This window comes from Girardinichthys multiradiatus, chromosome Y, assembly GCF_021462225.1.
Source record: "Girardinichthys multiradiatus isolate DD_20200921_A chromosome Y, DD_fGirMul_XY1, whole genome shotgun sequence".
Taxonomy (NCBI): Eukaryota; Metazoa; Chordata; class Actinopteri; order Cyprinodontiformes; family Goodeidae; genus Girardinichthys; species Girardinichthys multiradiatus.
This window is the reverse complement of record NC_061818.1, coordinates 33,507,171-33,521,563: the sequence shown is the minus strand read 5'-3', so window position 1 is coordinate 33,521,563 and position 14,393 is coordinate 33,507,171. Positions and strand designations below refer to the sequence as shown.

The window sequence follows — 14,393 nt, the reverse complement described above, 5'->3', positions numbered from 1 at the left end:
TAAGAAATAAACATTTTCTGCATCATAGGTGGCTTTATCTTTCTTCTCTGATCACAAACATCAACAGGGCATTTTTGTCCACACACCTGCTGCTTGATGGCCATTTTCTCTGAGGGATTAGAGCCTACTCTGTCTCAGCTAGAGCAGAAAGACATACACGTGAACCGACATGGAGCATGAAGAATTTGGCCGAGCGCAGAGCATTAATTACTTGATTGTCTTCATAATGGTGACCATTACAAGCACTCTTCCTAAGAAATATGCGACGGGAACTTTTATAATCCTCAGTAGGGTGTTCGTTTGTTAGGGCTCCAAACTAACCTCTCAAGAGAAATATTTCCTGGCTCCCTCCACTCTGGATAAATTACTATTTACATCTTCACCATATGAACTTAAAACGAAGCTGGAGACTTTGCTATCACTACTTTCTTCTTTGGCGATCACTGTTTACACTTTCAGCTGTGTTTTGAGCTGCATTTTGTTTACTTTATGTATTTATCAGTGTCAATTTCTCATTTGTGTGATTTACAAGCTTGAACTGAACAATGAAAAAGTTGTAAAGAAGATAATATACCTTTAGCAGACTTCAAAAGGTCACAAACACAAAACCCATTCAGGGAAAAACTTTTTATTCTCACTGCATTTGATTGTTTAAGCAAAGTGAAAATACCAAGCCTATAATCTACAGGTTGTAACCATAGATTAATGAGGTCCTTTGTTCTTTGGTTTTAGTGAGTGTTTGTGTGCAGAAGAAGTTGACTCCTGAATTCTCTGGGTAATATTCAAGCGCTAAAGTCATGATTACTCAGAGTTAATACAGGTCCTTCTCAAACTATTAGCATATTGTGATAAAGTTCATTATTTTCCATAATGTCATGATGAAAATTTAACATTCATATATTTTAGATTCATTGCACACTAACAGAAATATTTCAGGTCTTTTATTGTCTTAATACGGATGATTGTGGCATACAGCTCATGAAAACCCAAAATTCCTATCTCACAAAATTAGCATATTTCATCCGACCAATAAAAGAAAAGTGTTTTTAATACAAAAAACGTCAACCTTCAAATAATCATGTACAGTTATGCACTCAATACTTGGTCAGGAATCCTTTGGCAGAAATGACTGCTTCAATGCGGCGTGGCATGGAGGCAATCAGCCTGTGGCACTGCTGAGGTCTTATGGAGGCCCAGGATGCTTCGATAGCGGCCTTTAGCTCATCCAGAGTGTTGGGTCTTGAGTCTCTCAACGTTCTCTTCACAATATCCCACAGATTCTCTATGGGGTTCAGGTCAGGAGAGTTGGCAGGCCAATTGAGCACAGTGATACCATGGTCAGTAAACCATTTACCAGTGGTTTTGGCACTGTGAGCAGGTGCCACGTCGTGCTGAAAAATGAAATCTTCATCTCCATAAAGCTTTTCAGCAGATGGAAGCATGAAGTGCTCCAAAATCTCCTGATAGCTAGCTGCATTGACCCTGCCCTTGATAAAACACAGTGGACCAACACCAGCAGCTGACACGGCACCCCAGACCATCACTGACTGTGGGTACTTGACACTGGACTTCTGGCATTTTGGCATTTCCTTCTCCCCAGTCTTCCTCCAGACTCTGGCACCTTGATTTCCGAATGACATGCAGAATTTGCTTTCATCCGAAAAAAGTACTTTGGACCACTGAGCAACAGTCCAGTGCTGCTTCTCTGTAGCCCAGGTCAGGCGCTTCTGCCGCTGTTTCTGGTTCAAAAGTGGCTTGACCTGGGGAATGCGGCACCTGTAGCCCATTTCCTGCACACGCCTGTGCACGGTGGCTCTGGATGTTTCTACTCCAGACTCAGTCCACTGCTTCCGCAGGTCCCCCAAGGTCTGGAATCGGCCCTTCTCCACAATCTTCCTCAGGGTCCGGTCACCTCTTCTCGTTGTGCAGCGTTTTCTGCCACACTTTTTCCTTCCCACAGACTTCACACTGAGGTGCCTTGATACAGCACTCTGGGAACAGCCTATTCGTTCAGAAATTTCTTTCGGTGTCTTACCCTCTTGCTTGAGGGTGTCAATAGTGGCCTTCTGGACAGCAGTCAGGTCGGCAGTCTTACCCATGATTAATTAGAAGTCATAGTTCTGCAGGTTCATCGTCTTCATTCTGCTCTTGCTTTGGGTCAGAACATGCAAGGCCTGGACAAGCCTTCTTTTGTTGACAGATAAAAGTTTCTGCGCTGCTAGATAATTATCTCTCTTATCAAACTACAAAAATGGCTGAAAGGGATGGAGCATAACATGCTGCGACCAAGAGGGGCAGGGATGTGAAGTGCCTCAATAGCATTTAAAGAGACGGCACCAAAACATGTTGCTCTCAGATGCACCTCAGAACAGGGTTACATGAGGAGCCTGTGGAGCTACAATAACAAGGAGTTCAGAATAAAGCACTGTAGTTCCACTTTATGTAGACCACAACTGAATGATTTAGGTGTGAAAAGAAAGATTTAAAAGAGAGATATGTCCCCTTTAAAACCTTATGTTTTAAAAGTATGCATTCAAAACATAATCCACTGAAATTATCCGTTAAATGCAGTTAATCTTACTCCAGCATGAAATGACTTAATTTGCCAAAATTATTCAAAGGAATCCACTACAGTCAAGCTTTTTTGTACAAGTTTAAACATACAGTCGTTAGCCAAAGCATGTGGAGTATATTCTGTAGGTTTATCATGTCCAGACTACTGGGGAGACATCTAAAACAAGGCTCAGGAACAAGTATTTCTTTGTCCCACATGTCAGTGAAAATTTAATGAGACCCTTGAGGAAGGCAAGCTGCAGCAAATCATCGCAGGAAGAAAGAAAAATAAAATGTTTGAATAAGAACTGAGTGAATGGGGTGCAAATGATAGAAATGAATGCAATTCAAATCACAGAATGAAAAAATTAGGTGCAAAGAGTGATCAGAATATCCATATTTAGGCAGCTGCTGGAATAGAAAATACTAAAGAATATGTTAAACATTTGATTCTGACAAACTGTGCAAAATTGATTAATAGTTGTCAATCATGGTTATAGCATTTTAAAGCCCAGTTTAACCCCTGTGTTGGAGCATTTTAAACCATAGATGATCAGAGAATTTTCACATTAAATCTAAATTTGTGCACCCAATCTTGTTTTGTTTTATATCATTAGAATCATTAAAATTTTCTAAATCCCCCCCCGGAAAACTAACGGCTTATATAAATCCTTTAAGGCCCGAAATTATTTTTTACCGCAAAAACACTGTTCCATTGACAGTTAAATACCATACAAAAACACATTGACGATTAAAGAGTTATTCCTATTAGGGCAGAGCATTGATTCATATTCATTTTGGGCACACCATCAGTATCCCGTTGACTTTCCTTATCAGGACTAAATTGCAAGACCCAGACTTCAAGTTCTCAAAAAGAAAAATGTATAATACAAATGGTTCAAGATCAAATAAAACAAAATACAGACATTTTCTACACATCAATTTGGAGATTATTGGATTTTTGTCAACATGATTTAAATTTCTATAATTACGTTTTTAATATTGCTTTCTCCACCTGAAGAAGTCTAAAAGTTTAAAATGGCTTCCACAGACTTAATATTTTATAAGCTGTATTAAATTTGAGGAGGCAGTGAACCCGATAATAGTAAGCTGCACCACAGCAACACAAGAGCTGCTAATGTTCTGGCTCATTTGACCTGGACCAACAGGGAAAAATTCTTTTTGTGTGTTGTGTTTTAGTCCGCCTCGCTTCCCCAAAGTTTCTAGTGTGGGCGATAGCCCAAAGTAAAAAGGAAGAAGTACGATGTGTGATGTGAATGTGTTACTCATCATGAATAATGACAGAGAAAAAACAAAATTTCTCAAGCAGAAATGAAACAATCTCTGAAGAATTCTGTGGGATAAGTCAGTTTTTCTTTTTTATTAACTAAATGAAGTCTGGAGATTAAAGACAAGAGAACTCTGTTTCAAGCTAACATATTAAAATGTATTTGCTGTGTGCCTAAACAACTGAATGATATACATTAACAATGTTAAAGATTCAGGTACCCAGTAACCACCAGAAAATCAACTTGTTTGACTCATTTTAAAATCATTTTGCTTTAATAAATACTCAGATTGAGACTAAAAAGTAACAATGTCAGAAAGCCTGGTCCCAGTCGCAAGTCATGGGTCTTCTTTGTTAATGACCCTAAACACACAGCTAAAAACAGCCAAGAATGGCGATGAGCCATTGCACTATTCTATTCTGAAGTACCCTTTTATGAACCCTGATCTAAAACCTATTGAACATATGTGGCAGGAGCTGAAACATGACGGTTTGCTCACGTGGATTAGGCCAAAACACCTGTGGACAGGTGAAGAAGTCGCACTGACTGCTACAGAAATTGACTGCAGCGATTGCCTCAAAAGGTTGTGCAACAAATTATTAAGTTACAGGTGCCATCATTTTTGTCCATACGTGTATACGGTAGCAGTGCTTTTACAGCACTTTATCATGTAACATAATGTAATCTTAAATGTTGTTGGAATAATATAAAAAGGTTCTGCACTGCCAGACGGATATATACACTGAATTTAGAGGATTGGGGAAAAGCACTTGAATCCTAGTTTTTACCATTCTTTTAATAGATTTTAGATTTTATCCAAAGCATCACATGCAAAGCAGCTGCTGAAACTATTCTCATTTGTCTCATGTAGAGCAAGCCATATATGGAACCAAAGATTTTACATTTATTCTCAATTAAAATGCTTTTTTTTTTTTTTTTTATCCAGCACACCCAGTTAAGTTTCATATAATGCGTTTTGTAACCCAATAGTTTTTATTAATGCATATTGAAGAATGCATTATTATTGTGACTAAGGATGATGTGTGACAGTGATAACATTTAACTTCTGTTTTAACTGCATTTTTTTGGATGGAGGTACAAAAAGAATGGCAGCAACTCTGTACTCATTTTTTCACTGTCATAAACTCTGTTTACCATTTTTCTGTTTCATAGAAAGGACACCTGGCTAAGTGCTTCTCTCCCCAGTAGTGTCTCTTTTCTGGATGGAACATCTAAAAAGTAATTTCTGCTATAAACTCTGTTTACCATTTTTCTGTCGCATAAAAAGTACTCTTGGCATAGTGGTATTATCTATGGCATTTATTTACATATATTTATATGAATATTAAATAAAATCATAGCATTTATCAGCTTTTTTCACCAAATACCTGCATCAATGAGTCAAATGAATAATATTTTGATTCAACAACAAATATTAAAAGGGTTTAAACACTAGCAGATGTTGGGACCCACAGCCATGAGTTACAACAGGAAATGCGGTACGGACTTTTCTGGAACTTTCAAAATAAATTGCATTAACCTACTTCCGGCACAACTTAGGAATTGGGGGTATCAGCGGACTTCCCATGATGTCACTGGCTGTATAAAAGCACCCCCTTTCCAATGACCCGATCTCTACCACCCGGGACTCCGCTGAGAGACTGGCCGGAGAGGAACAGCGAGCTAATGTCTTTTTGCTGGCAAACAGACATAAACTCTTCAACTGGATCCAAGGGTGTCATAAGACCATGCGATCATATGCACTAGATAAGTAGAAATAAATCACTGTCTGCGTATCCAGTGATTTACATACATAAACGGGGTAATCAAGGTACAAGCATTGTTTGACTGTTCTCTCTGAGATCTGCAAAAGCTAACTGTTTCCAGAGAGTTCCCAGCACGACACTGAGTGCAGCTGTTCCCCAAGGAAGGACAACGGAGGCCGCATCACCATGGTAACGTGCAGTTTGGTGGGCCAGACAGAGCGGCCGCACCTTCAAACCCCTCTGCAGCTAAGGAGGTTAGCTGTAGATGACCATTGTTCACTGTGGATGCTTTCTTCAAACTTCGCTGCCGTGGACAACGTTCCTCACCACAGTTCATGAGGTTAAGTGTTTTGGCAGAATAATATAGAAGTGATTTAGATTGAAATGATCTAAACGTTTTTCATTTTATGAATTATGGTTTTGTTTGTGTTGAACTCAGCTATCTTGGTGCTAGCAGAATATCTGCAGCACACGTGTTCAGTTTTGTGTTCTTTGTGTGTTTTTAAAGTTAAGACAAACTTTATTTAAAGGGTGATTTTAAACAGAACATTGATCATAATGCGCCGTCCGCGCTTAGGCTTTTTAACCCTTTTATTAACCCTGGTATTTTAAAGGTATGTGTTTGAGTCTGGTGCTAAGCTATCGGCTTCTTTTGTTAGCTTTAACTGCTAACAGCTAAGAACACGTGCTTGTTGCTAAACAGTATTTAACAGAAAGGTTGTTAGTTTTCAAGCTAGTGAATAATAGTCCCTAGACATCATTTACTAGAGTTGATAACTAAGTAAACACCATTAAGCCCCATTTCTCCAGAAAGATTTGTCTCTTTTCCAAAATACTCCCTTAACAATATTTCTTTAAATATTTTAATAAATAAAGGTAGCTAATTAGACACCATTGAGAAATGGTCATCCAGAAGGTTTGTTTTATTCTGCAGATCATTATTTAAAACATTATTTTATTAAAATAATATTTTATCTGATCTTGCATTGTGAAGGGTTGTCTAAACGCTTGCTGATTATTGTCTAAGTTGGTTCCAAGACTAACTTCACGTCACTTCAAGATTCTTCAAGATAATCCTTGGTTCTCAAACATAAACATTGCATGGTAATGTTGCATCACTCTTTTGGTCATGATTTTCAATCATCTTTAATCAACTTGTTTATATTGTACATAGCCCATTAGTCTTCCCTATTCTTTAATTCTGCTTGGTAGTTTAGTTGAATTGTTTTAGCATAGTAAAGAGTTTGTTGATTGAAATATGTTTGACTTTGAGTTGACTTATTTTTGTTAATAAATTCTTGTATTTTAAGAAATTGTGTGAATTCATTCCATGTTTGTGCAGTTTTGCTGTTCAATAATGTCAGAGCTCGTCTCACACCTTTCTATTCTGTCCTAATACCATCACCTTACTGGGCTGGTATTCACAGGACAACCCTTAACAGACTGAAATATTATTTGATAAAATATTAAAATATTAATATTAAATATTAAATAATATCAGATTCATAATCCCAACACAGATTATGGGGTGAACTGACCCAACCAAAAGGCAGGGATCTGGACTCCCAGTTCCCTTATCTGACCCACAGACTGTCTGCCCGGAGATTATCCACACACAGCATGATGGCGCTGGAAAAGGTCAGTAACTCTGATTAGTTTCTAACACTTCTTTGTTGAAGCACCTGCTCCTGATGAGCCTGGACATTTTAGCCTGTACACAGAGCTGTGAGGTCAGTTCAGATTTCATGCCATTTCTCTCCCTCTCTATAACCAGGCACTACTGCATCTTCTTTACTCCTTACTCTAAATATGCTTCAGTTTTTACATTCAGGGTATTGCAGCAAAGAAGGTCCAAAAGTTTAGTTTTTTTTTAATGCACAGGTAACATGCTAACTTAAGACAATGCACATACTTCTTAAGTTTCTAATTTTAAGCTTCCTTTGAAAATACCCTTCTCTCAGGAGCCCTGTAAAGCTCTTCTCTACCAAGACAGGCAGCACAGGAAGCCAGACAGCACTACTTGATCCTGGTCCAAGCAGCCTGCAGCTACCCAGCTCCACCAGCTGGTCAGGGCAGCCTCAGTGCAGAGAAAGAGGAGAAGGCAGGATGGAAAGGAGCGGAACAGGCACTCCTCACAGTCTGCAGCGTTGCAGTATCCAGAGAGGCAGCCGGAAGCAATCTGCGGTGCACAGCCAGCCTCGGGGGGCCGAGGAATGGCCCAACAGGGATTCGTCACAAAAATACACAAAATATAAAAACAAAACACACTGCCTATCGAGCAGCTGAGGGATGTGCCTGTGTTGGAGAGGAGGCTTTGTTTGTTGAATCCCACGGGGTCTTAAATGTGTTAGGTCCCTCATGAGACAGCCAAGCATGTGCCACGAAAACTTCATTGTGTCTATTTTTCTCTGTCCAGCAACAGAGCAAAGCTTATGTAAACCTCAGAGGAGTCGCTAAGACACGTTGCATGGTGATATCTCTCAGACAGCTGTTCTAAGACTGCAGATAAAACTATCTGTAATGCCTCCATTCTCATGCAGAAAGACCAAAATCCAAAAATTATGAAGCCATACCATATATAGCTATACTTAAAAATTATGAGATAAAAACAGTTGCAGTTCAGCGGATGAAGATGATGCATGGAGAAACAATCATCTACATGACGGCAGCTGGAAATTACTTTAAATTAAAACGCAAAGTTTTACATTAGTAAAAAAGGGTCAAATCAAAATAAAATCAGTTACTCCACAAAATCAATAATAATCCGGGCACCTAAATCTATTGCAGACGTTTTGAGGATCTGTGGGAAGAAAAATTTAGGAGGTTCAAATGAAGACAAAAAAAAATAAAATAAAAATTAGCTTTAACATTTAATGACAAACCTTTCCTGGAAAAGTTGGATTATTAATTCAGTTCTCTGCTTTCAGTTCAGCTACATCTGGAAGAATGGTTAAAAAAAAAAAAAAATCAGATGAATACACTCCTAAACCTTATGGAAAGAGTTGAATCTGTTGTAGCTACAAAGTGTGGAACAAAATCATACAAAACTATGGATCATGAATGGGATGCCACTCAGGTTCATGTGTTTGAAGACAGATGAGGGAATATTATAGGTCATGTAGTCTATTCACACTGTGTGCAATGAACAACATGGGATAGGAGTTGAGAAGCACCTGTATATTAAATTGTATTTCAAATTTCTCCCTGTTGTAAGAATGTCAAACAATTGCAGGGAAAGTTAAATCACAGACAAGTTCTCACTTGTACTGACAGCTTGATGTTCCTCAACAAGGAAGTGTTTTTACTTATTTGCTAACATTCTGTCAAACATCAGCAGCAGTGTCCCACAGAAAGAAATTTACTTTACAACTGGACAAAAAGAGTAATTTTTCTTTTCCTTATGGAGTCTAGGTGGCAAAAATCAGACCTAGTTGTTGAAATAAATTCAACACATTGTAATATTTATAGTCCAGTAATGAAACTGCCCACCAGGATTCACACACCCATGTCTAATTAGTCCCAGTGTTGAAAGTTTCTCTCCCTCGTAAACAATATTCTTATTTAAAGAGACCGACAGGCTCGGTTGAGTAGAGCTGTGTTTGTGCTGCGAACAACCAAATGCACAATCATCAAAGCATTTATTATTGAGCAAAGATCTGAGACTTTGACTTGAAACTGAGCTTTAGGCTACAGTGAGCAGATTGCAGACATAGTCGACTCGGTGTGTTTATATAGCTAAAAAGGCACAGGAACAGCACAGAACCAACGGAATAACATTCAACCCAAAAGCTAGACTGCTGTAAAATCGATCAAACTCCTTTTAGATAGTTTGTCACCTATAGAACAAGATGCCACAGGGAGCTTTTCTATTCCTTTTCATTATGAATCAGTCTTTCACCTGATCAAATCTGCCCTTACAACAAAGTTTATACAATAACATTTGGTAGAAGGGTTGAATTTTTGTGTGCTTTAAAAAACTAAGGTTTTACAAGGTTTGTTTGGTTTAAAATCATGTAAATACCTTACACATACCATGCATTATGGTTCCATTCAGGAAAATTAATTATAAACTATTTCATTAAACATGTAAAAAATTTAAGGTTAAAAGTGTTTTTCTGAATGCTTTCATCATGATTTTGTTTTGATCTTTATAATTTAACAAATATAAATTAGATTTGGCTATTACTGCCACAGTATTTACCATTTTACACTTGTAAATACAAGAGCATTGCCTGAGCTTTTTATATTCACTTAGAAAATCAAAGCATCCTTTTTTAAAATGCTTCGCCATGGGTTTTTTTTCCTCTCTACGCTGTAGCAAATGGCTTATTATCTTCATTTTGGCTTCTCCCGTTTGTCTGCCTCATAGGTAAAGTTACAGTGCAAACTCCATAATTCGTGAATGATGCACATTCCAAAACACACAAATACAAAAAACCAATGCAACAGAAAAATGCCGCAAAAGACAAATGCGGCCATCACAGAAAACAGAAGCAAAAGGGAAAAAAAATGCTGCATATACAATAACGAATAGCAAAAACAGCAAGTAAAAAACAAAACTTTGCAAACTCACTCCACCAAATGGAAGCTCACCTAACTACCACTACTAATACTCAAACATAATTGCACTTTTAAACATTGCTCCAAATAGGATTCGTCCTGCAAAATCCTGCCAAAAACATCTACACATTATTATCCAGCCGTTTTTCCATTATAAAATTATAAAAGCATTGCTGTTAACAATGGGAAATGCACTTCTGGTAAGGAGGATTAATATTAATTCCCACAACTATTAAAGATGGTTTCATTTTGGTTGAATATGCAAGAAACATTAACAAAACACCTCTGCTATGGTTTTGTGCTTTTGTTTGACATTTTAAAATAGTCTGTCCTTAAGCACCTTTAATATGCTATTTTTGCTTTGCAATTTCTTTTTTCTTCCATCATTTCTGTCTTATATACAATCTCAATTCAGACATGTATTTTTTCAAGTGACCGTAGGCGGGGTGCCCCCAAGTCCAGTCCTTGAGAGCTACTGTCCTGCAATTTTTAGATGCATCCCTTCACCACAGCTCAATCAAATGAATGGTGTCAAGGGTCAGGACTCTTGGGACGGCTGCATCAAGGACTGAGGCCTATGTTCATGGGTTGCGTGCTCTACCGCCAAGCTCTGGGTTTCCCACATTATTGAGCTTGCAATGTACATGCAGAGGGGGCAATGACACTTGATTATACATACTAAGGTGATTATAAAAGATTAATCTCTCATTATTAACAGAAAATTTCATTGCAGCCTTGCACAACAGCTGAATCTTGCAGATATTGAAACAATACTTAACAGAAAATCAGCTAAAGAGGTGTTGGCTAGAAAACGTTTATGAAGAATGTTGCATTTCTTACATCCTGTGTCAGGTTTTTGTTTCTTAAAGACTTTACTTTCAAGTACTGTTCATCTGCTTTGGATATTTTTTTTTACATGTCTTACACGTTTTTTTAAAGAACAACGCAAAATATGCTGTCCTGGTCAGGAAAAGCAACTGGACAAAAATTCAGATTCAGAAGCTCTGGAAAACTAGTGATCAAGGCCACCCTAAAGATGATAAAACAATGACTTTTAGGAAGAAAAGATGACTTTTAGAATGAAAGATGGCTAAAATCAGGTATAGTGAAAACTTGGGAATTCATTTATTCTCCCCATCTTTAGAAAATGCCTGCACAGTTTATATGTTAGAGTCTGAGGGATCTCTCACCATATCCTGCAAGTTTCAGGGTTCAGCTTGCAAGACCAACAAGCTGTCAGAATGGGATTCCCCTGAGTAACATCCACCTCATTGGGACTGTTCCCCTTATGAGTGAGATCTGCAAAGCCAAATCACTCCAACATTTAATTAACACCAAAACAAGAAAAAAGTTAAACCCACTAAAAGTAAAAAAAAGTTGCCATGAACTATTTCATAGGTGTATTGCAAAACTGCACAGGTATAGCCTCAATTCAATGAACTCAGTCAAAAGAAGCGAATTCCAGTCAAACCGACACACAGGCAGTGTTCCTCTCTGCTTCACTGCACACAGAGTCTCCAGCATCCCGCCTGGATGCTTCAGCGCAAAAGACGAATAGACAGAAGCAGCTTCAGCAAAATCAGGTTGTTCATCCTTCTGTGGGGGCAGGTCTGATCCACTTCCCATTACCCGTTTAAAAAGTGCCCACCATCAGGGGACACATAAGAAATGGTTTGCCTGTCATGTAAGCTTTGAACCTACTGCTTTACTCCAGGCTTCCTTCTCAAGCATGCATTAAAATCAGACCAGCAACTAACAAGCTGATTGCAGACTCTGACAGAGAGACGGGACTGACGATTTGAGGAGATCGAAAGGACGGTTTGATGCAAACTTAAGGAACCGCATTGTGCTCCTGAAACCATTTCCCCAGCCCTGACATTTGATATGACTACTAATCTTGGATTTTCAGGCCTGTGTCACAAATGCTCAACTCTAACAAAAACAGCAAGTTAAAGGCATTAAAATATCTGAGGAGAAAGCAGAACAGAGCCTGCATGCTTTTCTCTTCTTGTTCAGGCGTGATCTCACTCATTTCTGTGACAACCATGAGTAAGAATGTTGTGCCAACATCACTGTGGGAGGAACAGTTTCATTATGGACAATGTCTATTAAGATTGTGTGCATTGGTTTTGTGCAAGTAAATAGAAATAATATGAAAAGCGGAAAGCTGCTGGTGTGTATTGATTTTTCTGTAAATGAATTATAGCAGAGGCATAAAGTAGAAAAAAACTCATTATAAAAAACAGTTTGCTCACATCAATAGATTTTTGCTTTTCCACACCAGGCAACCACCGCTGACATCAGAAGGGAATAGGGAATAGTGTGTGCTGTGAGTTAGCTAGTTTTATTTCAAATCTGTGCAGTCAGTCAGACAACTGGCAGCAAAATTTAAATGATGCATTAGTGAATCTTACCGTCAATTGGAGCACAGGTTTTCACTAAGGAGCTTCCATGATGGTAACATAATCCAGAGGTTGCTGTGGTTCTTCATGGCTGAATTGAGCAGTACCCAGGTGGCAGAAGATGGAGCAGGGAAAAACGGGTAAATCCACAACAGAGGAGACTAGGATCAGTCATCTTGCTGATAAGTCCAGTCAACTCTGAATCTCAAAAAAGTATTTACCTCTCCTCATATGGTTTTTGCCCGAAAAGAACAAAAGGGGAGTCAGTCAAGATATGTGATTGCATATTTTCTTGGCATTTTGCTTGACAGCTCGTTGGTTGACAAAAGAGCTCTAGAGGCTCTATAGTGCGTGGCGATCATGAAATATTAGAGCTGCAAAGTTTTGACAACTTTGAAAAACAGGAGAAGCAAGCAGTAAGCCTATGAGATGAGATTGTGACAGAAGTCCTGCTGAACACACTGGTGCCACTAGTGTCCAGTCATTTTATTTTCCCTGTTGATTGTAAACAAATGTAATGAATTTTGAATCCAGAAAATGAAAGAAGTCTCATTGTACTAACCAAAAAAGCAAAAATATTTATGCTTCAGACACATTTTGGTCATTTTTAGACTGAAAATTTATCATGTTTATGAACCAATCAGGTTTTACTCAATTGCTGGAGAATCTTGATTATATTGCACATTCACATCTAATAAGAATCTTTATTATGATTGTTTTGTTTTGTTTTTTTGATCACAGCTTGAAGATTTATAGAGACAGGAGCTTCACTGGAAGCAAACAAAAAAAATTAATATTTTAATAAGTAGTTAGTACAAATATGTCTGTATAAACATCTATTTGCAGTGTCTGTACACATATGGACAAAGAAATCGATTGCAGCTGGCATGGGTGTAGTGCTGTCCGCCTTTTCCTAATTGATATGAAAAACCATTTTAATGCAAATGTCATCAGATGGGTTAAGATCAGTGACCTTCATGAGAGGAAACAGAGCATCCAACCTGTCACCAACAGTTGCTTTCACCTTCTAACAAGTTAACCCAAACATCCACATCCTTGTATTATAATTGGTTTTTTTTTTCACAGCTTTAATGTGGATTCTGCAGTCATTGGTTTCCCCAGAGAATACATACACAGAACCAAGCAGCAAGCACATTCCTATTTCACCAAACATATTCACAGGATAAAAGCCATATGGATACCTAATTTAGTGAAATGTATTGTAAGATCTCATGGGAACTAGCATATCAGATGTACAATATGCAGATCAACCCTTTTTCTGGAACACAGTCCGATTTAGTCTAATGTCTGCTTTTCTGGGAACCATGAATAAATACATTTTAGTTAGGATAAACCTCCAGATGTGGAAAACAGACAAGGACATTGGTTAGAGTAAAGTTGAGGACATGAGAAAAACAAGCTATATCATATAACCTTTGGCTCTATTTGGCCAATTTTATTCCTGAAACAGGCAGTGTTGTGGACACAAAATTATTTTCATAAATATCCAAGCACTGCAGGTAAGAACGTTTTATGGTTACCATAACCGAGTTACAAATAGCAAATATAAATAGCTGCATATTTCATCTAAGGAACAAATATCTTTCTACAATATAAAAACACTCAATAATATATATATATATTTTTATTGTATCTAAAGTCACTTTAGTTTCTTAAAGTGCTGAAAAGTTATGTGACAAAAGTGATATATAATTTATTACTTTCAATGGATACAATATTACACTTATTAAATTTGTTGAGATGGTTCTTCAGTATACTTTAGTCTCGAGTCTCCAGCTCATCGTCATCATAATCTGAAGTTA

At 37.9% G+C, this 14,393-nt stretch overlaps 1 long non-coding RNA gene across 1 annotated transcript in view; it reads right to left on the bottom strand.

Annotated features, from left to right (window-relative positions):
* Window positions 1–7,457: 7,457 nt before the first annotated feature.
* The window catches only part of LOC124864844, a 44,503-nt gene continuing 37,567 nt past the window's right edge, over window positions 7,458–14,393 (bottom strand). The window contains exons 2-3 of the long non-coding RNA XR_007037374.1: window positions 8,491–8,546; window positions 7,458–8,408 (exon numbers count right to left, since the gene is read on the bottom strand). This is a non-coding gene — a long non-coding RNA (uncharacterized LOC124864844). The remainder of the gene's footprint in view (window positions 8,409–8,490; window positions 8,547–14,393) is intronic.